This window comes from Xenopus laevis, chromosome 4S, assembly GCF_017654675.1.
Source record: "Xenopus laevis strain J_2021 chromosome 4S, Xenopus_laevis_v10.1, whole genome shotgun sequence".
Lineage (NCBI taxonomy): Eukaryota > Metazoa > Chordata > Amphibia > Anura > Pipidae > Xenopus > Xenopus laevis.
This window is the reverse complement of record NC_054378.1, coordinates 5382869-5406875: the sequence shown is the minus strand read 5'-3', so window position 1 is coordinate 5406875 and position 24007 is coordinate 5382869. Positions and strand designations below refer to the sequence as shown.

Below are 24007 nucleotides of genomic sequence, written 5' to 3'. Positions count from 1 at the left end.
GAGGAAGCCACAGCTCATATTTGATATTCTTCCTTTACTTCCAAAAATTTAGACTGTTGACCCAAGTGAATAGAGAACTGCAAGGGTGGCCCAAGGATTGATCAGTCAGATGCAGTGCAGGGTCTTTAGAGAGGGTTGTATAATGTAAATAGCCAAGGCTACCGCAAGACAAGAAGTAGTTGTCTCAATTAAGTAGAGATGACCACAAGTGACCTTGACTAATTGGATATAAGAGATACATGGGTCTGTTAAGTAGAATTGAGTGAGAGTCCTACTGATGTTCCAATAGGACTGCAATGGCACAGCTATACTGCGCCATTTTTGGCTTTTGATCTGATGTTGTAAATCAAAATAAATCCCTTAAAAAAAAAAGTACACACAAGTAGAGTGCACACTTCAACATCAGCTTAGATGGACTGTCTTAAGTGATCTGGGCTGTAGACTTCATTTGAAGAAGCAGCTGAAAGGGTATATGCAAACAGTGAATGATCCATCCACACACTGGGGGGCATTTATCAAAACTGGGCAAATTTGCCCATGGGCAATAACCCATGGCAACCAATCAAATTGCTGCATTCATTGTTCTACTTGCAGATGTCTTTAAAAAGCTACTCACTGATTGGTTGCTATAGGTAACTGCCCATGGGCAAAATTGTCCAGTGTTGAAAAATGAGCCCCACTATGCTTTATGGAAATACTACTTTTTAAGGGAAAGGAAATACTTGATATATAAATATGGTTCTTTCTTTTTCAAAACAGAAGGGAAATTACCATTGACATGTTATACTGGTTAAAGGTTTGCCAATGTATTCATACAGCTGTATCTATAGCGCAAGAAGGAAAAAGGCCCACAAATGTTTGGATGTAAATGAACACTATTTAGCAGAGTTTATTGCAGTCATTTGCTTCTCGCTCGTGTTACCAATTCCTTTATTAGCTGCAGGCGGGGCAGAACCCTGAGGAGTTGCAGTCAATCGCTTTTTGGTCAGTGAATTCATTTTATGGGATTCTATGTTGATTATCGAATCAGAGGATACAATCTGTTTAGCAGGCTGACAGCATGCTTCTGCTGTTGATGGTGTAGTTTTTATTCAATTCAATTAAGCAGCTCGGGAAGGTTGTGCAGAGTGCAAAACAAGCTACTTGGATTGAGTGTTTTGTTGGAGTTCAAAGCTGGAGCACCTGCTTCCCCGAGCGGGGCCACAGATGCTATGGCAATGAAGTTATTTAGGATGTAATACACTTTAATATGCTTTTTTTGTGTTTTCTTATATTCATTTTCTTTTTGGTTTGGAAAGATATTACTAGAACTGCTTTGGCATGAACACAAAAACTCTGAATGCTAAAATATTTCATTATTTTAAAGAGCTAATGGGGTAACCAAGTTCTGTGTTTTAATAGTAAAAGGTGTGTTAACAAGGACAGAGAACTAATCATCTACCAAACATTTTTATGGGTTAAGTCCAGAGTACAGTCCACCTTGACCATTCCCCAACTGCATCATCATCCCAGTTTATAGTTACCCCATACTGGCTCACTCATGTACAGAGCAATGGGGTGGGCTGGCTGCCATTTTTGCCTGCATCACTTTTGGCCGCAGACAAGAAGAAGTTTGCTTGCTGGGCGAGGACCATCCCCAGGGCATTAATTACCACCATGGAAACTGGGAACAGATATGCTTGGTGCTCTAGGGTTTCCCTATGACAAAAGACGCAGAAGTGCTCACTTTGGAACAGAAGGTAGGAAGAACTGTGCATGGTTGAGAAAAACTGAATGGAGCACATTTTGACGCAAGTACTGTTAATGACAGTGATGTTACATGCAAGTGACTGTTGGGAAATTGTGGGGACCACAAATGCATTTGCAGACACATGCGCCTAAGAAATAGTAGATCCAGAATAGAATGGAAACAACAATATGGATGTGCAGGAAATATCTTTGGACACATGCACCTTCAATGGATGTTGTTAATGCATGCAAAAACTGCGTCTAGGAGTCCAAGAACATGATATTCATATTGTTTCTGTCAACAACAACGAGAGCGATCCCAGTTACCTTGCAACATTCTACGGTGGTGCTCCATTAGCCTTACTTTACATATCTAAAACCTTTGTGGAGTAACTTCCTCTGGCTGGTTTAGCTTTCTAATAATATGCTGCTACTTCATCATGTTAATGACTCTAAATCCTGCAACAATGCAAAAAAAAGGGTAGCTGTTATAATCACAGTCTGTAGGGATGGGCGAATTTGACCTGTTTAGTTTCGACAAAAATTTGTCACCAGCGAAATGTCGCTGATGCCCATTAAAGTGTATGGGCGTCAAAAAAATTTTGATTTTGCGGCGAAATTTTTTTGATGCACGGCTTTTTATTTTGACGCACAATGCCATACAAGTCTATGGGTGTCATTTTTTCGGCAAAATAAGGCAAAAATTCGCCCATCCCTAGACTGTCATCGGCAGGGTGAATTTAGCCATGAAGCCATATAGTATCTGCAGGATTTTTTAAACTTTAAACACATTCTTTCTCTCCAGAACTAATGCTCAGGTGTTTTTTAGGCACAACAACAAACTCTAAAAAATTGCATGTTTGAGCTCTATAAATAAAAAATAATGAAACAACATCGATTTTTAGCGATCAATCGAAGGATTTCTATTCAACCAAAAAAAAAACTTAGAAAAATGCTGTGGAAGGTCCCCATAGGCTAACATTGCACTTCGGTAGCTTTAATTTGGCGAAGTATGAAGTCAAAGTTTTTTTTAAAGAGACAGTACTTCGATTATCGAATAGTCAAACTATTTTTACTTTGAATCATTCGAATCAAAGTCGAATGGTCGAATAAAGCCTATTTGATGGTCGAAGTACCCAAAAATTTACTTCGAAATTCAAACTTTTTGACATTCGAACCATTCACTCGAGCTTAGTAAATCTGCCCCTACATACCCTGCTATAAGGTTTTGTTAAGATTTAGGGAAACTCTGAGCTTTATCATCAGTATCTTTCACATTTTGTATAGCTGGAGATTTTGACACTATCAGCAAATCTTTGGGTTTTGCAGGATTACACATAGTGAAGAAAACCAGCAAACAAGCATAGATAAATAGGGACGGAACCGTTGATTTAGGCTGTTTCCCGACAGGATTAAGGATACTTCCCTATGCTTTAGCTGCTCTAGATAAATGGATTTGAAATTCCAGTGCTATTGATCTAGTCTTTTTTATGAGCACTAAATCCCAGGAAAAAAAAGTAACTGAAAAGGGCACATTCAAAAGCACTTTAATTCTGGAGCATTTTTTTTTTTTTTTTCAGAGAGATGACAAAGGAGTTTCTTCTTTTTATTCCATTTTATTGGATTGTTTGCAGAACTGGCTTAAAGGGTTATGCTATTCGTCAGGAGTTTCTCAATTTATTCAGCAGGAAGAGTTTACTAACCGAGGTCATTAAAGGTGACTGAGTTGGGAAACCAGCAAAAGCTGAGTGAAATAAGTGTATTTTATTGTCTTTCACCCGCCAAAAATAATGATGTTTTCTATGAAACTGGCAGTGAGATGCAACGCAGTAACATCTAGGAAGTTGAGTTGAAAGTGAAAGTAATTGCCTGCCCTGCGCGAAGCATAAAGGCAGGCAATATATGATTGACAACTGAGATTTTCAAATACCTTTATAACAGGCATGGCTGTTTTAATTAAAAAAAGAAGTTGTGTTTCACGTTTTCTTTGAAAATTATTTTTTATTAAACAGATTTTATGTCTAGATGACAGGTCCCCATGAAACCCTTGAAGGACATAAACTTGTCTGAGACTTTTGAGATGCACCCTCAATAGAAAGAAATCTGAATGGAGCACCATTAGAAATAATGACCCCAAAATACCATCAACAGATTTACCAAACAGGTTTAGGACCTTGTTTACATAAGGTTCTCGTCTTACTTTGCTGATAGATTCTACCTTTGATTTTCAGTTTTCAGGTGCTGGTTTATCATCCTTTGATAGGAGACACTGATGAGCTGGTGCCTTAAACTGGCCATATACGGGCTGATAAAAGCTGCCGACAGACCAAGTCGGCAGTTTATCGGCCCGTGCATGAGATCGGGCAGGATTAAAAATTCTGTTGGATCGCAGCCGCATCTGTACGTTGATGTGGTCCTGAGATCCAACCATCCGTTTTGCCTACATTATGATCCGATTGTTGGACCATAGGGACCATGATTGGATCAGCCAGGTATCGACCACCTCAATGTGGGCATATCGGGAAGAGATCCGATTGTTTGGCAAAATCGCCAATCGAGCAGATCTCTACGTGTATGGCCACCTTTAACATTAGATGGAGATACTGTAAGTCACTAACCCCAGCACCTCTGCACCTTTTGATTATGCTCCCCAAGCTTTTCTAAAGAGTTGGTTACCAAAGCATCAACTGAGAACATGCGGCTTTGGGGGGTTTTAAACAAACTGTAGAAAATAAATTCCAATGTGAAGGGAAACGACCCATTTAAATTAAAAATTAAAGGTAGATTTCAAAATATATTGCAGAGAACACGCACTACAGTAAGCTGAATTCTTCATGAGAATATTAAAGTATAAAATTTAAGGGCATATTCATTTTTTATAGCTTGAGCCCTATTTGACTGAAACCTGTTTTGAGAGAAAGTTGTTTATATAGTATATTGCAAGCCTCAAAGTGCCATTATGGAGTGAGGAACCGTAGAATGAATGTAGAAATATAATTGCAGCGCTTCATCATTTTAACTTCAAGGTGACAAGATCGAGATGTGAAATGCCACAAGTCATAAATGTGTGAAAAGTGCCAGAAACATAGAAAATATCTGCAGATGAAAATAATGTGATCTGACAGAATGAAGATCCAAAGGTCACATATTCCCAAATCCACAACAAATTCATTTGAACATGGAAATTCAATCCCATACACGTCACTCAGATTAATGGCAGATGCTTTTGGCCTCCATGAATTACCAAGTGAAGAATGTACCTACATATTCGTTTATAATCTGCAGAAATATGGAAAACAATACTAAAGAATTCTTCTACAAGGCACCATTTTACATGGAACGTTTTTAAAGAGAAAGTGACATAAAAGTCACCAAAACAAAATAGTTGCGAGACAAAAAAATGTTCATTGACTTTAAAGGGATATTGTCATGGAATTTTTTTTTCAAAATGCATCAGTTAAAGGGATCCTGTCATCGGAAAACATGTTTTTTTCAAAACGCATCAGTTAATAGTGCTGCTCCAGCAGAATTTTGCACTGAAATCCATTTCTCAAAAGAGCAAACAGATTTTTTTATATTCAATTTTGAAATCTGATATGGGGCTAGACATTTTGTCAATTTCCCAGCTGCCCCTGGTCATGTGACTTGTGCCTGTACTTTAGGAGAGAAATGCTTTCTGGCAGGCTGCTGTTTTTCCTTCTCAATGTAACTGAATGTGTCTCAGTGGGACATGGGTTTTTACTATTGAGTGTTGTTCTTAGATCTACCAGGCAGCTGTTATCTTGTGTTAGGGAGTTGCTATCTGGTTACCTTCCCATTGTTCTGTTGTTTGGCTGCTGGGGGAAAAAGGGAGGGGGGTGATATCACTCCAACTTGCAGTACAGCAGTAAAGAGTGATTGAAGTTTATCAGAGCACAAATCACATGACTTGGGCCAGCTGGGAAATTGACAATATGTCTAGCCCCATGTCAGATTTCAAAATTGAATATAAAAAAATCTGTTTGCTCTTTTGAGAAATGGATTTCAGTGCAGAATTCTGCTGGTGCCGCACTATTAACTGATGCATTTTGAAAAAAATGTTTTTTCCTGTGACAGTATCCCTTTAATAGTGATGTTCCAGCAGAATTCTGCACTGAAATCCGTTTCTCAAAATAGCAAACTGATTTTTTTATATTTAATTTTGAAATCTGACATTGGGCAAGACATATTGTCAGTTTCCCAGATGCCCCCAGTCATGTGACTTCTGCTCTGAACTTCAATCACTCTTTACTGCTGTACATAATAATACAGCTAACTCAACCACATACTACAGGGTCAAGCTGGTTGGCCCTTGACTAATGGCAAGGAATGTATGTTGTATTTGTCATTCTCAGTGGGCACCTGTGGGAGCATTTGTTGTTTTTTGTTTTGTTGTTGTTTTGATGAGCCAGTACATGTAAAAGGGTTTAAGGTCATTACATTAACTTGACAAACTTCATATTATCCCCCCAATAAAACAGTATGGGAGCATTGCAGTACAAAATGAATTGCTCTGAATTTGCTTATGTAGTTATCTCTAATAGAACCAAATAAATATCAAGATATCAAGAATTATCAGTATTGTGGTTCCATTTGGGATATGGGGCCCAACAGGGTTTTGACCAGTACACGGTTTGACTACTTTTTTCTAGCCATCTTGTTGATCATCAGAAGAACTTTGTAGTCAAGGAGCGAATGTTCTTCATAAAAAGCAATATGAACAGCAGTAGTTCATAGCCAGACTTAGGGATGGAAATAGCTTCCAACTGTACAATATGGGTAAAGTCACACTATTTTGCCAAAGGGCCAGGGAGCACAAATAAAAATTAAGGAGATGAGGTAAATGAAGGGCCAAGTGCAGCAGATTCCCCTAAGCAAATATTAAAAGGAATACTTTCAAAACACATCAGTTAAAAGTGCTGCTCCAGCAGAATTCTGTACTGAAATCCATTTTTCAAAAGAGCAAACTGATTTTTTTTTATATTCAGTTTTAAAATCTGACATGGGGCTAGACATATTGTCAATTTCCCAGCTGCCCCCAGTCATGTGACTTTTACTCTGATAAACTTCAGTCACTCTTTACTGCTGTACTGCAAGTTGGACTGATATCACTTCCTCCCTTCCCCTCCCCCAGCAGCCTAACAACAGAACAATGGGAAGGTAACCAGAGAGCAGCTCCCTAACACAAGATAACAGCTCCCTGGTAGATTTAAGAACAGCACTCAATAGTAAAATCCAGGTCCCACTGAGACTGATTCAGTTACATTAAGTAGGAAAAATAATGGCCTGCCAGAAAGTACTGTAGTTCCATCCTAAAGTGCAGGCACAAGTCACATACCTGGGGGCAGCTGGGAAACTGACAAGATGTCTAGCCCCATGTCAGATTTCAAAATTGAATATAAAAAATCTGTTTGCTCCTTTGAGAATTGGATTTCAGTGCAGACGTCTGCTGGAGCAGCACTATTAACTGATGAGTTTTGAAAAAAACAGTATCCCTTTAATGTGTTTTAAAATGGTACTTGGCTGATATAACACATATACTCTATATCAGCCAAACGTGTCTGCTAATTTACTTTTATCCCAATATCTTAGTCAAGATAGACTTTTGTCTTTCCCATGCAAATATTTGCAATCATTTTCATGCTCCCCCCATGCTTGAGTGAGTATCATGTTTTTTCTACATGCCAAAAACACAGAGGCAGGTTAACTGGCTCCTGATAGAATTGACCATACTGAGTATCGGACTTGTAAGCTCTCCTAAAGCAGGAACATAATGTTTCCTTTATTAAGACAGCACCTTAAATAATACAGGACTTTACATTTTATATACTTTATCAGAGTACACACCACTCTAGCTTTAGATAAAACATACACAACATTTTTTTTAAAAAAAAATATAACAACTTTTTTTACTTTGTACTCACTACAATGTAATAAAAAAGCTTATATGGACTTGTTTAGTCTGGACAGACTAAAGTTTAAACAGCACTCACCAGCCACATTATTGACCATTAGTGATAGGCGAATTTGTCCCGCTTCGCTTTGCCGAAATTCGCAAAACAGCTAAAAATTTCCTGAAACTCAAATTTTGACGCCAACTTCAATTCTGACACTCGCGTCAGTTTTGATGCTGGTGTTAAAGTCAATGGGTGTCTAATTTTTTTCACGCCGAAACAAGGAAATTCACTGTGAATTTGTGGCTGGCGAATTTATTCGCCCATCACTATTCACCATCATGCTCCAATAAGCTCACAAAGATTGAATAAAATTGCAGAACCAATGACCCATAAGTACTTAAATATCTGTTTTAGAATAATTGATACAGACAGAAGTCCATTATAATAAAATGAAATTCAGGCTTTATTCAGTCATACAAATGTGTTACTCATTTAAGTTAAACATGACTTAAACATTTTAAGAAGCTATTTACCAAAAGTGGATGCCAGGGCTGCTCTTAAGCTTGGTCCTACTAGATTTATGTCCTAGTTCCTATAAAATTATATAATTTTTGTTTGACCCACATTGTCTTTTTTTAGATGTAGGATGAAGATACGGATCACTGACCACAGCTGAGAGGTCATAACCAAAGAGAAGGCAATATTTGATATGGAGGTATGGAGTTATCTAGGAAGATATTGCTCAATCTACAGTGAAATTACTTCAAGAAGAGAATAAAAGAAAGACTTGGCTAGAGCTCACATACAGTATGACCTTAATAACATACATTTAGCATAGATAAAAAACAATAGTATTTTAGGGGTGATGTCAATGATCTGGGTTGCTGTCTTCTCTATTTAGTTGTATATGTTGACTTTGTGGGGCCCCTTAATATACAGTATATAAAGGAGAATAACCTGGATGACTACTCAACCTATAATTTTCCAGCAGTTTTTGAACTATTTTCCATACCTTGTTACAAACTTAGCCTGCACTTAAACAAATTATGGGCTTAGGTGCCTAACTACAGAGGAAGCAGACCCTGTGGCTGCAGGGGGGCCCAGGAGGTATAGGGGTCCCACGAGGCTCTAATTCATATACCATTTCAATGAATTTTTGGTAAAACAGGTCAACCTCTAGACATTTTGGGGGCCTGAAAAATAATTTGCTGTATGGCCCAGTAATATCTAGTTACGCCACTGGATGGGCCACATTTTGCCCAGCATTAATATAAAGATTCAATTCAGTGAGGAAAAGGTTTATCACATGAAAACTCATGGACAACATTCAATTTGAGATGCAATTCAGTTCAGAAAAACGTAGCTCATAGTTCCTCACATGGAAACGCTATTGAAGTCTATTGGAAAAACTGAAACTGAATTAGGAGAAAAGTTGTTGTTTTTTCAAATTTAATTTTGTCCATGAGTTTTCATTTCATAAACCGTAAGATAACTTTTTCTCACTGAATTGAATCTGGGTCTCATTTTGCTGTTATATAGTTACTATTCCCTGGTCTTCAGTCTAATGGCCTATGAGAGGTGGCCTTTGCTTAATTATCGGTTGCCAGATAATGGATCCTATTCCATAGTCAACTTTGTAAAAAGTTGAAAAATGCAATTTTTATTGCTATCAAGTTTTTTGCTCCTCAAATTAATGTGATCAAGCTTTACCATAAATAGAATGAGGAAAAATTTCAAAAATACTGAGGTGGAATTGAAGCTCAATTTTTATCTATTTTATTTCATAAAAACTCAAATTTGAATATTAAATATGTAATAAATATGTAATTGTAATTTAGAAATGAATATATATCATTTAAATGATCTCTACCAACTTTTCAGGTAATAACATCTTACCACTATCACATTCTTCCCTTGTACGTCTTTGTTCCTGAAAGTCCCACTTCTACCTTGACCTGTATTTTTTTGCACACTGATGTCTAATCTACTGCAAATGGCAAATGAAAGCACTAGTTAGTTAAACAAGTCAGTTTGTAGTTCTCTGATCATTGTGATGAAGTACTCCAATATGATTTAAAGAGGGTTATTTATTAACACGTGATTTTTTCATGGTGTCCATTTTAATGACAAAAACCCGAAAAAAGTTGCAGTAAAAAAAAAAAGACGAGATTTTTTTTGTTCCAAATCTGTTCCAAATCTGAATCTGAAAATACTCCATCTAAAACCTACCGAATTAATGTAAAAGTCAATGGCAGATGTCTGCTTAACCATCTGAAGATGTTTTAACCCTCACAAAATGTGTGATATTTTCGGGTGTTTATGCTGGTTCTTACATAAAAATTCAGTTTTTGAATTGAAAAATTCTGGGTTTTTGCACAACAATGCAAATGTTAAGTTTTTTCCCAATTAGATTTTTTCATGCATTCTAGTTTGAACGAACTTTTTTTATTTAAAAAAAATCTGAAAAAATTAGGTTTTTGATAAATCAACCCAAAATGTCCTTTTTATTTTTCTTATAACTTAAAGTAGAGGGTCCATTATCCTCTACACTTTACCATGGATACTGACTAATTAACGTTCCTACACAATCTACCCAACCATCATACCTCTCTAAGAACTATATTTATGTAAAGAAATGTTTGAAAATGCTACTCCTACACAAAATCTTGTAAAGGTTCAGAGAAAAAGAGAAAAAGGCCACCCCTGGGACAATGACTAAAGAAGGCCACTGCAAAATAAAAAAAAAGCAACACTTTGCTTGATCTGTATTGAATAAACTTACCGTAGTGCAGTTGTTTTATTTCTCTACAGAACGCATTGCCTCAAGAGCTTCAAAAGAAGCCACGGGGGTCCAAATGTCTTAAGAAATTCTTTCAGTGTTGAGAGAAAGAAAAGGGAAAAAAAAAAAAAAACAACAATGTGTGTTTCTGACAAAAAAAGAATAACGACAAACAAAAAGAGCATAGGTAGAAAAACAGTGAACACAAACAGAATCTGCTAGAACATAAACTTTAACACAGATGTTGACTTAACCAATACTTTACATCGCGCTATGGAAACACCACTGAGTGGCCTGACTCGCTTTACAAGGAAAGTGTTAGAACACTGCAGGGGTGACTTTAACAAGTTGCTATCCACTACTGAAAGCATAAAAATATATTTTCCTCTGGCATTAATAAGCACACCATGTTCTCTACCGGTTTCTGTTTGATAAACTTACGACGTTCCTTTCAATTTTTTTCCCCCAAATCATGAAAGAATTTTCTTTTTTTCCCGTGCAAATATTTCTGCATGCCTCTGTTTTGAGCCCGCAGGGAAGAAGAATCTATTTTCTTTTTATGTCAATAACAATTTTTGAATGTGAGCTACGCTTTAGTGAAACCTTTGGGTGCTTTGCATCAAATTGGGAATTTATGAAAAAGGTTATGCACACAGCAGTTTAAACAAATGGAGAAAAGTTGAAATATTCTTTTTATCTGTCTCCATTTCCAAAACGTAAAGTCCAGCTATGTTCTGTATGTTGGTTTAGAAAGAGAAGTTTACTTGGCCCCAGGTGTCATATAAGACAGGTTATACTAAATTCTGGCTTTAGTTTAGATCAGACAGAAGAAAATTTTATGTAGGTGATTGATAGTAAAGGGGCGAATTTGTCCCTTTTCATTTTGCCAAAAAATTTACCAGAAAACGGCGGAAAAATTGGCAAAACGCAATTCTGATGCTCACATTAATTTTGATGCTGGTGTTAAACTCAATGGGCGTCCGAATAATGTTGCCGTCCAATGGTCTTGACGTGGGTGACTTTTCTGGCTCACATCCAAAAATTTTTGATGACGGCAAATTTAGCGAATTTAGCGGCAGTCCCGCAAATTTATTCAACAGAAATGCAGAAATTTGCCGCAAATTTTCGCCTGCCTAATCTATTCACCCATCACTGGTGATTGATGAACCTATATGAATGGAGCAGGTTTGACTGTGTTAAGATAGGGCGTTTTAGAGAATTTTTAGGTTGATTTTATAGGAAGGACTGCAGATAGGACAAGAATGACTCATGGGTCCTGTAGGCAAGAGTAAGGAAGAAGGAGTAGTGGAGATAAGGTGGAGATGGGATGCATAAAGGAGCTGCAACAGTTTGCAGAAGGTATCACCCAACCTTTTATCCCATTGTCACATCTTGGAGGTAATAATGCTTGACAGGGGTTGGGATACATCCCCTATATCTCCTCAGGCACAGGGTCCCAGAAGATGATGATAATGATGTTTTTTTGAGCTGAATGCCTATCTAGCCCCCCATATTAGGCTGTAAAAAATAACTGGTATGGCAGGTTGCTTATCCATTTGGTACGGGAAACATTCTGAAACAGGTGTTTATTGTTTAGTTAACATACAGTATTTAACTTAAGGTTTATAAACAGTTTTAAAATATCCTTTATACTGTTTTTATTATAAAGCTGGGGTTGGTTAGCATCCCAGTCTGGATCACCTAATTCCCAGGGCAGTTTCGCATCCGCAAATGCAAGTGCAGTTCCCACAATCAGTCAGCTGTGTGTAAAGCCACTTTTATTCATGTTAAAATGTGATCCTTGCACTTCCATATAGAAGGCTTGGTGCTGCTTCGTCCTTCTGAATTGATCATCGCTGCACTATTGAGGCAGGTGAAGCCTGGAGCTACTGACACCTCAAGATCAAGCATTAACTCCAGGATTCCCTCATTGCCCTGCATCGATCGCAGCAGTTCAGTTGAGGTGGAAAAATATTGTGCCAAGGTCACTCACACACAAACACCAGAAATGACGCTAGACAGATGCTAGAAAATATTTGTCTGATTTGCGACAAAGCATATGCACAGTTGCATTAATTTGGGTAATTGGATTGTATTAGGTGCCGCACCACTGCGTTCGTTCAGAAGCACTGGGGATTCACAGGAGATACAATCGTTTTTAAGATTTCTTGTGGACCAATCCGCTACTCTGCAGCCCATGCTGAAAATTTGCACAAATGAAGGGAAGTGGAAGGGGGTGATGAACGGCAGCAGGACTAGAGGCTCCTCCCCTCCCTTTTCCACAAGCCAGTTATTCCTTCCATCTTAACTGAAAGGAAGGGGGAGTAACATTTTTTGAGAACAAATTCTGTAACAGGACAGGGGGTATCATAGATGGAGTAAACTGTTAAACTGTAAATGGCATTATCAGGGAAAGTATAAATTTGTTGTATTTGCCTAATAAGGGCAACAAATAGGAACTTAGGAACTGTATTGAATTACCTGAAACCCCGGGCTGGTGCTCCTATTAGCAAAAAACTGCACCGGGCCAGGGTTATACCAATGAGCACCACGGAGCAATCCTCGTCCTTCGTGTGGTTGCGCATGCGCAGTAGAATGAAAAACCGAACATTAGCTAAATAGTCGGTTATTTCGTTCAGCTGTGCATGACTTTTCCCCCGGGAAATTTGAAGAAAGAAGAAGCAGATCACTCCGTGGTGCTCACTGGTATAACCACAGGCCAGTGCAGTTCTCTGCTGATAGGAGCACCGGCCCAGGGTTTCAGGTAAGTCATTACAATTACTTGGGGGTGCTTAACATTTGGCACCATCAAGTGCACCAAACCTTTCCTTCTCCTTTAAAGGTAAACTATGCACCCAAAATGAATACTAAAGCAACAGATATGTAACTATTGGACACTGAATTTAAACAATCAGATGGGAGCCTGTATGGTGGAGAATCCGGGTAAACCTTTAACTAACGGAACAGAGTTTTAGAGTCATGATGAAGTAATACAGGATTCAAATTAATTAAACAGGTTTTTAATGAAAATATAAAGAAATATACAAGCCAGTGCCAGAAGGAATTGGCAGACATAAACAGAGTCCAGTGATTAGGCCAAGGTCGGGTCAGGCAGCGGGCAAACAGTCCGAGAACAGGCCAGAGGTCACTACCGGGTAATTCAATAAGAAAGGCTAGGAGGGGACAGGAACAAGGCTGGGAATCAGGGAACAAGGGAGGTTCTCAGGAACAGGAATCCAGGAACAGGAATGTTGGAGCAAAAATCAGCACGGCAAGATCAGGGCTAAGAAGCAAAATGACAAAGCAAGGAACAAAGGTCAGGGACAGGATTATAAAGGGTCCTGATTACGGAATGATGGACACATGTGAGTAATGAAGTGGCTTGAGACAAGGGAGCAGACATAAAATACAATGAATACATAAATAGGAGGATTGGTCTGGAGCAACCACAAGAGTCTCCAATGGCTCAACTGGAAAGTGCACAGTCCCAGGAATACAGACCCCAGAGTTAGAATCCTGGTTGATCCTGGAAAGATAGTTTATATCGTATTCAGTGGCATATTAAAGAATCTTACCAAACTGGAATATATATTTAAGTAAACGTTGCCCTTTAGAAGGAAGCAGGGTTTTTACATATGAGCTGTTTATACTATATATTTTTATAATTCTCCTTTCAATCTGGAAAAATGCAAATAAATATCTGCTAGGATTTAAAAGGGATATTCTAGGTTAAAGAACTCTAGTGTCTTGAGTGTTTTAGCATTAGCTAAGAAAAAAATCTATACAGAAAAATATTCAGTATACTGTATGAATGAGGGTCACACGGCTTATTTTTTCCTCTTGGTTAATAAAATGTTGAAGATTAAGGTCCTTTAAGATTATGCTTATCTCTCCTATTTCCACAAAACAGCTCCAGGCATTTTTTATCATATGGAAACCTTTGGCACAAGCTCCCAAAAGGTCTATTCTGTAATGATTATGGCCTCAAGGTCTGTTCTGCAGTGATTATAGATGACGTTTATCAATAGCCGAATAGGAAATGCACATCTTGCTCATATTCTTTTCTACTTCCCATGAAATTGCATGCGGGTTTCCAATAATAAAGCAGCCAGATTATTAAGAGGCAGATGGAAATTTGTGATTGAGAACACCTAATCTCTGTTGAAACAATATTTTTTCTTTAAATAATAATTATGAGCATCAAACTGTTTGGTTAAGCATTATAGTATAGGTATGCCATTATCCGGAAACCTGTTATCCAGAAAGCTCCAAATTACAGAAGGACTTTCTCCTATAGACGCCATTTTATTCAAATAATCCAGATTTTTGAAAATTATTACCTTTTTCTCTGTAATAATATGAAAGTAACTTGTACTTGATCCCAACTAAGATATAATTAATCCTTATAGGAGGCAAAACCAGCTTAATGTTTACAGGATTTTCTAGTAGACTTAAAGTATGTAGATCCTAATTATGGAAAGATTTGTTATCCAGAAAACCCCTGTTCCCTAGCATTCTGGATAACCGGTCCCATACCTGAAGTGTGTTTCAATCTCCCCTACATTTAGGTGCTACTTTGGTCTAGGCTCCCCTTGGTTGATGACAAGGTTGATATATGGAAAATACTGCTGTATGTCCATTATACAATGGTCCCAAAAATACCTTGGTCAGAAAATAAGTTTCCACCCCAAATCTCATCCTTAATACATTTTAAACTGTGCTTCCAGGAGGATCTAGTAGTGTCCATAGATATTAATTCCAAAAACCTGTAGAAGAATAATGTTAAATAAATGTAAGGTGGGATTTATGTACCGATATCTTCATGTGTTAAACATACTATAAACCAATTATAGAAAGGGAAATAGGTAGAATAAGTGCTGATTGGTTGCTATGGGTCACCGCTCCTGAGCAAACAGTGCCATTTATTGCATAACTCTCATATAATGCTAATTACATACGGTTTATTTGATATTCCTATTAATTTTCCGGTATTCTATTTATGGAGAATAAAGGCCAGGGAGCAACATCTTGTTAAGATGAAATACATGAGCTATATGTCATGTTAATTTTACTCAAAGGGATGGAGACACAGAATCTGCTTACAATAGAAATGCAATTATTTATCTGTGAACTCAAAACCAGTATTTATGTTTAACCTACTTTGTGAGATGTATTTCATAATGGTATGATTATATTATCTACATATACATAATGCACTAGTATTTATATGTCACCAAGTTGAAGAAACAAAGAAAGTCATGGCATGTCCCTTTGTAGTGCTATAATGGGGGAGGGACGTTTTCCGGAAGTCGTCTTAACAAATACTCAGAATGTCTTTTATGATATTATAATCTCTTTATTATAACCTTAGGCTAAGTAAAAGATAAAAAAAAAACAGGCAAAAATGCCTGGTTGTGACTTATAGAGCGCATCCATCCAAAATAGACAAATAGCTTATTTGTTCTGTCTTCCATTGAGTTTTAGAGGAGAAAAAATCCTAGTCCCTCTCTACTGCCACTGCCCCGTCCAAGCTTCCTCCCTGCATCTATTCCATTAAAAAGGCTTGACCTGCAGAAGAGTTAAAAGGGCCCATCTTCTGTCTTCTGATCCTCTTCTGTCAGTTGCCGATATTGATCTTACAGGCTCATGTGCAGTAGAAGCTTATTTAGGACATAGATTCAAGTGCACATGTCCCCTTAAGATCCATGATCCATTTAAAAGGAATATATGTTGCAGGCATAGAGCTTGGAGGGGTGGCATTGGAGAGTACCATTGGAGAGTACAATGGAGGGGGTGAAGAGGTTTGGGGTTTGGTTCTTTTTTAATCTTACCCACCAGTGTCACTCTATCAAATACTGTTCCAGACCACAGGGTAAGATATTAACCTTGAAGATAAGTGTTTATTGATCCTGCTCTGTGAGACAAACATACTAAATGTCTCCAACTCCTCCCATGAAGTGAGAAAGAATTTGAAGTCTACTAATTAGTAGTCATAGAAGAGTAGTAGAAGAGTAAGTAGTAAGAAGAGTAGAAGAAAAATAGAAGTATCAGAAATCAAAGCCAATCTACACCATAAATATGCAGTAGATTTATGGAGCTTATTGAAAAAAAAATGGTATTTTCCCCTTTAAAAGTCCAACCAGAAAAATTCAGAGCTTAATACATAACCCCCTAACTGTGGTTTCCAAAACCTCTAAACGTTGACCTTTAATAAATAAGCCTCAAAGAGTCATGTTCCCTGTTTTTTTGATTGTAAGCTCTTGCAAGCAGAGTGCCCTCCCCATTGTTTCTTTAATACATTGTTAGTGTAACAAAGCTGTTATTATTTGTAAGACTTGAACATTTTGTATTCCCTTACTCTATACAGCACGGAGGGATTTGATAGGACTATAAACACAAACAAGATTAATAATTACTGCCAATACGGCAACTTCCACTGATGATTCAGAGAAATGGGATTGCCTTTATTGGACCAAATCTTTGTATTGACCTTGAAGTACTATTGATTGTAAAATCAGTTCACTATTTATCGTATGTTTTCATTTCTGAGTTTGTTCGAAAAGAAAAATGGCCATATTTCTAGGGAAAAACATTGTGTGTGTTTTATCATCCTACCGGACATTACTGAAACAACTCTGGATATTATTTAATGGAACATTTCACATCGTGTATCTACATTCAGTATGATGCAGAGAAACACTTTTGGTGACCATGTTCTACCTTGAAAAATTATTAGTAATAGGGTAAGTAAAGAGCATTATTGTGGGGTTTTTTTTTGTATCTTAAAGTCTTATTTGGTTTTGACATTTATATTGTCAAGCATCCCAACATTTCTAGAAGAACAAGTTCATAAAATCATGGTTGCAGTTCTGTAAATAAAAGCTTCTAAAGGTAATATTAGCATTATTCATATCACATGATATAAGCAGAAATGGGATTATCAAAGAGGTAACAGGGGGAGGTTGTCATCTCAACTGGCATTGTTTACCCTGTCCAGGTAGAATGTTCTGAGATATAAAGTAGTCCCATTTTGACCATATTTTCTCATGTTGAGGTATGGACCCTTTATGTTTAGCTGTCATCTCTTCCATTAGTTTCATGTCTCGGATACAAGTAATAGTCTCACCTATTGTTGGAGCGTTGGGTGCTTTCCAATTAGAGGTGATTGACCGTCTGGCTGCCGTATAGATAAAGTTTAGGAGTTTCTGCTCTGGGTGAGGGATATCTACATTGGGGTAAGCCTAGAAGGGCATTAGTAGCTTCAATGGGAAAGATCTTAGTGATCATAGCCATAATATCTTTTCAGAATCCTGATAGTTTTGCACAGTACCACAGGATATGTGAGAGAGAGCCCTCATGTCCACATACCATCCAGCACATTGCCGACGTATTTAAGGGCTTTATCGTTAAGAGTTATTATTTATGTCTAGTGATCGGTGAATTTTTTCGCCAGCAAATAAATCCGCGAAACCACAGCGAAAATTCGCGTAAAAAAAATGGATACCGGCGCATTTTTGCTGGTGAATGTGCGCCGGCGTCCAAAAAAAACGAAGCCAGCATCAAAAAACGAGACGCCGGCACCATTTCTCAAATTTGTTGCCGTTTTTCGAATTTCGCGGGAAATCAGCTAATTTTTCGGCAAAGCTAAATACCCCAAATTCGCCCATCACTATTTATGTCTTGCACTATGTAGACTTTTATTTTAGAAAAATATCTATCTAAATATAAAGTACATTGTGTATATGAATATGTGTAATAAGATAAGAATGGTATAAAATGGTGGGTATGAGCCGCACACCCTGAGTATAATCACAACCTGGGTGCTCATGCATGAAGGGTAAATATTCATTTCTCAATATAGCAAGTGAATTTTACAATACCTGCGTTGCATTTTTATATAAAGAATTGTCAGGAAACCAAATGAAACAAAAATGTACTTTATTGAACAAGCCAGAGGCAAATTTTATTTTCACATTGCCAAAAAATATTGCTTTTATTTCAAAGAAACAGGCTATTGCGGCAGTACGATCCTTGGACGCAATATACAGTAGATTTGGTAATTCTCAAAGCATTTTTAAACAAACAGTGAAGTATTTATCCGATACATAGATGATTTCAATGTATTATTTACATAGATCAAACAGGGCAGGAAGCTATAAATCAGAGGCAAAATGGTAAAACAAAAAAAAACTTTAAACAATCACAGCAGACTTTGAAAGGTTTACACAATATACAAAAGTTCAACCCACAACGATCTTATGATTCATAACTGTCAATAACTCCAATTAAGAATGAAAGCATAAGGACAGGTTTCTGTGACAATGAGTTTCCTCAGTATCAAGGGATTTTCAGGCTAAACTGATAATGTTCTAGACCAGTAGTTTAGCCTATGATTCTTCATTCTTTCTTTTCTTTCTTCTCTAAACAAAGTATCAGTTTTTTACTGGAGCAAAGACACTTTTCTTTTTGGCTCATACATTAAGAGCAGTGATCCACAAACAGAGGCTCATGAGCAACATGTTGCTCAACAACCCCATGGGTGTTGCTCCCAGTGGCCTCAAAGCAGGTGCTTATTTTTGAATTCCAGGCTTGGAGGAAAGTTTAGTTGCATAAACTCAGGTGCACTGCCAAACAGAGTCTCCTGTAGGCTACCAGTCCACATAGGGGCTACCAAGAGTCAATCACAGCCCTTATTTGGACCCCATAGTAACTTTTTTTCATGCTTGTGTTGCTCCCCAACTATTTTTACATTCGAATGTGGCTCATGGTGTAAAAAAGGTTTGACTTTTGGAGGCCCACTGAGTTCCAAACTTCCGGGGCCCCTGGGGAGGCAGCCGATCGATGAGTGGGTCTTGGCCAGTCTGACCCTGTACCTACCCACAGTGGCCTTACTTATAGATTTTTTTGTGTAAGTTTAAATTGTAAAACAGCATGCATTGCATCCCACACAGTGGAGCTTACAAAACAAACAAAATACCTGTATATATATATATATATATATATATAGTAAAATAAGCCTAACATTGGGGAGTCAGAATACCAGATCATTTTACCGAGTCCAGCAACTTAAAGAAGATGGAAAGCTACCAAGGCAGTTTTTTTTGGCAATAGTTTAGCTACAACATTGCAAGCTAGAATGCCAGATTTATTCTGTAGAATGCTTTATAATGCCTGAGTAAACAGCTCTAGAAGCTCTCTTTTTGTTTAGGAAAGCAGCTGCCATATTAGCTTGGTGTGACTTAATTTCCTGCCTGAGTCTCTCCCTGCTCACTCATAGTTCTGGGCTCAGATTACAGCAGGGGAGAAGGTAGGGGGAGAGAAGTGAAAACTGAGCATGCTCAAGCCCTAGCCCTGGAGGTCTAAGCTGAAAGAAGAAAGTCTCATACAGAAGCCCAGGAGTACACAATAGAAGGAAAAAAATGCTGTGTTTCTCTTGAAAGAGGACTTAGAGCAGAATTGCTTTGCTGATTTACTGGTGTATTTATATAGACCTTTCCAATAAAGCTTACTTAGTTTTAACCGTTCCTTCTCCTTTAATGGTATAAATAGGTGGCCTATCAACATTTAACCAGTGTGCAAAGAAGCATATCAATAATATTTGCAATCATTTTGGTCAATATATTGCAACCAGGGCAGTAAAGTAATTATTCCATCTTACTGAACTGTCTGTAATGACAAGTCTTCAAACCTTAATAAACTGAACATGAGCAAAATTACTGGTGAGGTCCTTTTAAGAGAATGCACACCTGTATATCCACCTAACTTGATACTTGTATGGATGCATGGATGGCTGATATGATAATATTTAACGATATTGAATATTAAAACAAAAGCTACATATTAAACCTGTAGACATAAAGGTAACTCAAATGTAAGTTCTCATTATAAGCCCAGAAACCTCGCTAATTAATGAGCAGAAAGAATGTGTCCATATGGAATCTCCTTATAAAAATGAGTGGCACCAGATGTCTTATTTCTTATAGAAATACACAGATATTGCAGTAATTATTACACTGGGGGCCCATAGCTCAGTTACTGCCCAAATCTGTCTTTAAAAAAAAAACAAACAACAAAATGTAACGGTTTTAGCGAGTGAGTGTAGACTGGGGAGACATTAAAGAGTTGAGTTTTGTAAAAATCAGTTAATTTTATAACTATGCCGAAGAAAATGTTTTTTTTTGTTCTTGAAGCATTTTTTTTAAAGGTAGCCTCCAGTCTGTGGTGTATTTGGTGAAGTCATAAAAAGTGATGGGCGAATTTGTCAAAAAATTCAATAATTTCAAGTGAAATTCGTGAAACGGCGAAAAAAGGGTGTCAATTCTGCCCCTCGCATAATTTTTGCTACCAGCGTTAAAGTCAATGTTGACGTGCAATGGTTTTGACACGTGTACAAAATGTTTTGACGTCGACTAATTTTCGTACCAGTTTCTCAAATGTATTCGCCGGCGGCAAAACGCAGAAATTCTCCGCGAATTTACAACTGGAGAATTTATTCGCCCATCACTAGTCATAAAGCTCAAACCAAAGAATTATCCCATTGGTATATTGAGATTATACACATACAATTGCAGGGTATTATATATCAGTGTTACTAAGATATACAGAAATCTATGTTGCCAGAGTGTATAATTATAGGTGAGTAATGCAATATATTGTTAGATAGATATAAATAAACATGTCTTTGCCTTTTTTTATTGCCAGTCTTTTCATGGTTATTGTTATACTTTGAACAGCTGGTTCCCTTCAGCCATATCCCTGACGTCAAAGTCAAGTCAATAAACTCTCTTCAGGAAGAGTAATTTCAGTGGAAAAATGATTAGTCATAAAAAACATAAAACATGACCAGTTAGAAGACATTCCAGTGCAGTGAAGTTAAACAATTTGTCCCCTAGCGGCATTTCCCATTGAGCTTTCATTGTCTTCAACATGCAATTATAATAATTGGATCTTGGAATGTGTTCTCAGCATAAATTGCCATCAGAAGACTTTGTAAAATACATGACACTTTCAAACTCTTGAAGAAGAACCCTGTGGGATTCCAAAAGCTTTGTATTCCTTCTGTGAAAAGCAGTCAGTTCGGTGCACTAAAAATGTGTTAATAAATATAATTATAAGCAGCAGGACTTTCTTTTTTGGATAAGTTGACAATGAATGCTGCATTTTTCTCCTTAAAGTTTCAGAATATATTTATATATAATATCATGTGGGCGAATTGAAAAGAAAATGCAATTGTTTACTGACCCATCATCCATGAACTGAAATAGAGAAAACTCTTCACAATCATGTAATAGCCTTTAGCAGAGGAAGGAGGAATAATGGAGACTCCTAATTTCCATGATAGAATAATAGTGATAGATAAAGGAATAATGTGTGCAGGAACAGAACCCGAAAAACAAAACAGAAAAGAAAAAATTGAAAAGCTGTATATCTCTAGGTTATAGTAACACAACAATGTAGTTAAATGACAGTTAACTCTCATCCGTTAAAATTTCAGAATAGATCTGTGCAGAATAAGATGAGGGTGAATATAAATGAAAATGTAATAGTTTACCTTTAATTCAGATAGCAAAGGCACTACCCAATGATTTATTAGCCTTTAGCAGAGAAAAGAGGCTATTTATTGCCGCATTACTATAAATATTGATGGGTATAGGAATAATGTGTGTGAAAAAAGAGATAAAAAACAAAACAGTAGACCAAAAGAAAAATATTAAAGGAAAACTATACCCCCAAATGAATACTTAAAGGGATACTGTCATTGGAAAAACATTTTTTCTAAAATGAATCAGTTAATAGTGCTGCTCCAGTAGAATTCTGTACTGAAATCCATTTCTCAAAAGAGCAAACAGATTTTTTTATATTCAATTTTGAAATCTGACATGGGGCTAGACATTTTGTCAATTTCCCAGCTGCCCCTGGTCATGTGACTTGTGCCTGCAATTTTGGAGAGAAATGCTTTCTGGCAGGCTGCTGCGTTCGATCGAACTATTTGTGATTAATCCTTCGACGCCGAAGGATTTACATTCGGCAGTCGAATATCGAGGGTTAAGTAACCCTCGATATTCGACCATACTGTATGTAAATCTGCCCCAGCATATTGCTGGTGAGCATGTGATTTACCGTTATTCTGTATACCGAGTAATTTGACCAAATGTGTGCTTCTAATTTCAAATTAGCTTGTTTATAAAGCCTCATTTGCATGAGTTCTGATTTTCTGTCCCAACATTTTTAAGTGTGTGTGTATTTGCGTGTGTGTATTGTTGTTTTAGTACTTTAAAAACATTGTAGAATTAAAATGCTAAGCACCTCTGAGTAAATATGGTGTTTTCAAGCTGAATACAAATGCCACTTATGTTCTATACATGACACAGGTCAACTGATTGGAAACGAACTGCATTCACAGTCACATACTATAAATGAAAGAAATAAAAATGAAAACCTATTTAATAACCATTAGTCGTGCTGCTTTTGATATTTCACAAATAAAGAAGTTTGTACTGTGAATAGGTTGCACCATGTGTATATTAGTATCGAGTGGTGAATGCAAAAGTAGTGACTCATCCAAATCTGGGAAACAAAGTATATAACAAAATATGCCATAAATATGCAATAAAACATAAAAAGGCAGAATTTTGCCCAGTAGAAAAATAAAAAATCATTTCAACCACAAGCAAGTTGTGCCATTAATTCACTTTAAAAATGATGTGATATTGCATTGTAGATATGTTAAAACAAAATGTAAATTGATTGTATTGCCTCCCTTTAGTGATGGGCGAATTTGCGCTGTTTCGCTTTGCCGAAAAATTAATGAATTTTCCGGGAAATTCGGGAAACGGCAAAAAATTAGCGACACGGCAAAAAATTAGCGACACGGCCCCGTTTTTGATGCCACGTCCGTTTTTTTCCGGCGCCGGAGAAATTTTTTTTTTTTTTTTTTTGACGTAAAACATAAAAAGGCAGAATTTTGCCCAGTAGAAAAATAAAAAATCATTTCAACCACAAGCAAGTTGTGCCATTTTTAATACACTTTAAAAATGATGTGATATTGCATTGTAGATATGTTAAAACAAAATGTAAATTGATTGTATTGCCTCCCTTTAGTGATGGGCGAATATGCGCCGTTTCGCTTTGCCGAAAAATTTGTGAATTTTCCGTGAAATTCGCGAAACGGCAAAAAATTAGCGACACGGCCCCGTTTTTGATGCCACGTCCGTGTTTTTCCGATATTTTTTTTTTTTTTTTGACGCCGGCGAATTTTTGCCAGCCAATTTTCGCGGGCTTTTTCGCTAGTGGCGAATCGCGCAAATTCATCTCAAATTCGCCCATCACTACCTCCCTTTTTTATTTCTAATAATACTTTCAGATTTTATTAGCTGTTCTTGTTTTATGCTATGATGCAACCAGTGTTGGACTGGGCCGGTGGGACACCGGGAAAAAACCCAGTGGGCACCGGCCTTCATGGGCCCCCGATGGCCCAGCTATGTTCCCCCAGATTGGGCGCCCCCTTAAAAAAACTATCAATGTTGTGTCTGGCGTTTGCACAGAGAGTGCCGAGAGGGGGCCCTTGGTTGACAGCCAGGAGGAG

The 24007-nt window shown here is 37.4% G+C and overlaps 1 protein-coding gene across 2 annotated transcripts in view; it reads left to right on the top strand.

Moving 5' to 3' along the window:
* LOC108715188 (leucine zipper protein 2-like) overlaps positions 1 to 24007 on the top strand; it is a 204469-nt gene that overhangs the window by 76584 nt on the left and 103878 nt on the right. The window contains exon 2 of one of the 2 annotated variants that reach the window (XM_041560860.1): positions 8283 to 8358. The exons of the other annotated variant lie outside the window; for it this stretch is intronic. The gene's annotated coding sequence lies outside the window, so the exon portion shown is untranslated. The remainder of the gene's footprint in view (positions 1 to 8282; positions 8359 to 24007) is intronic. 2 annotated transcript variants of the gene reach the window in all.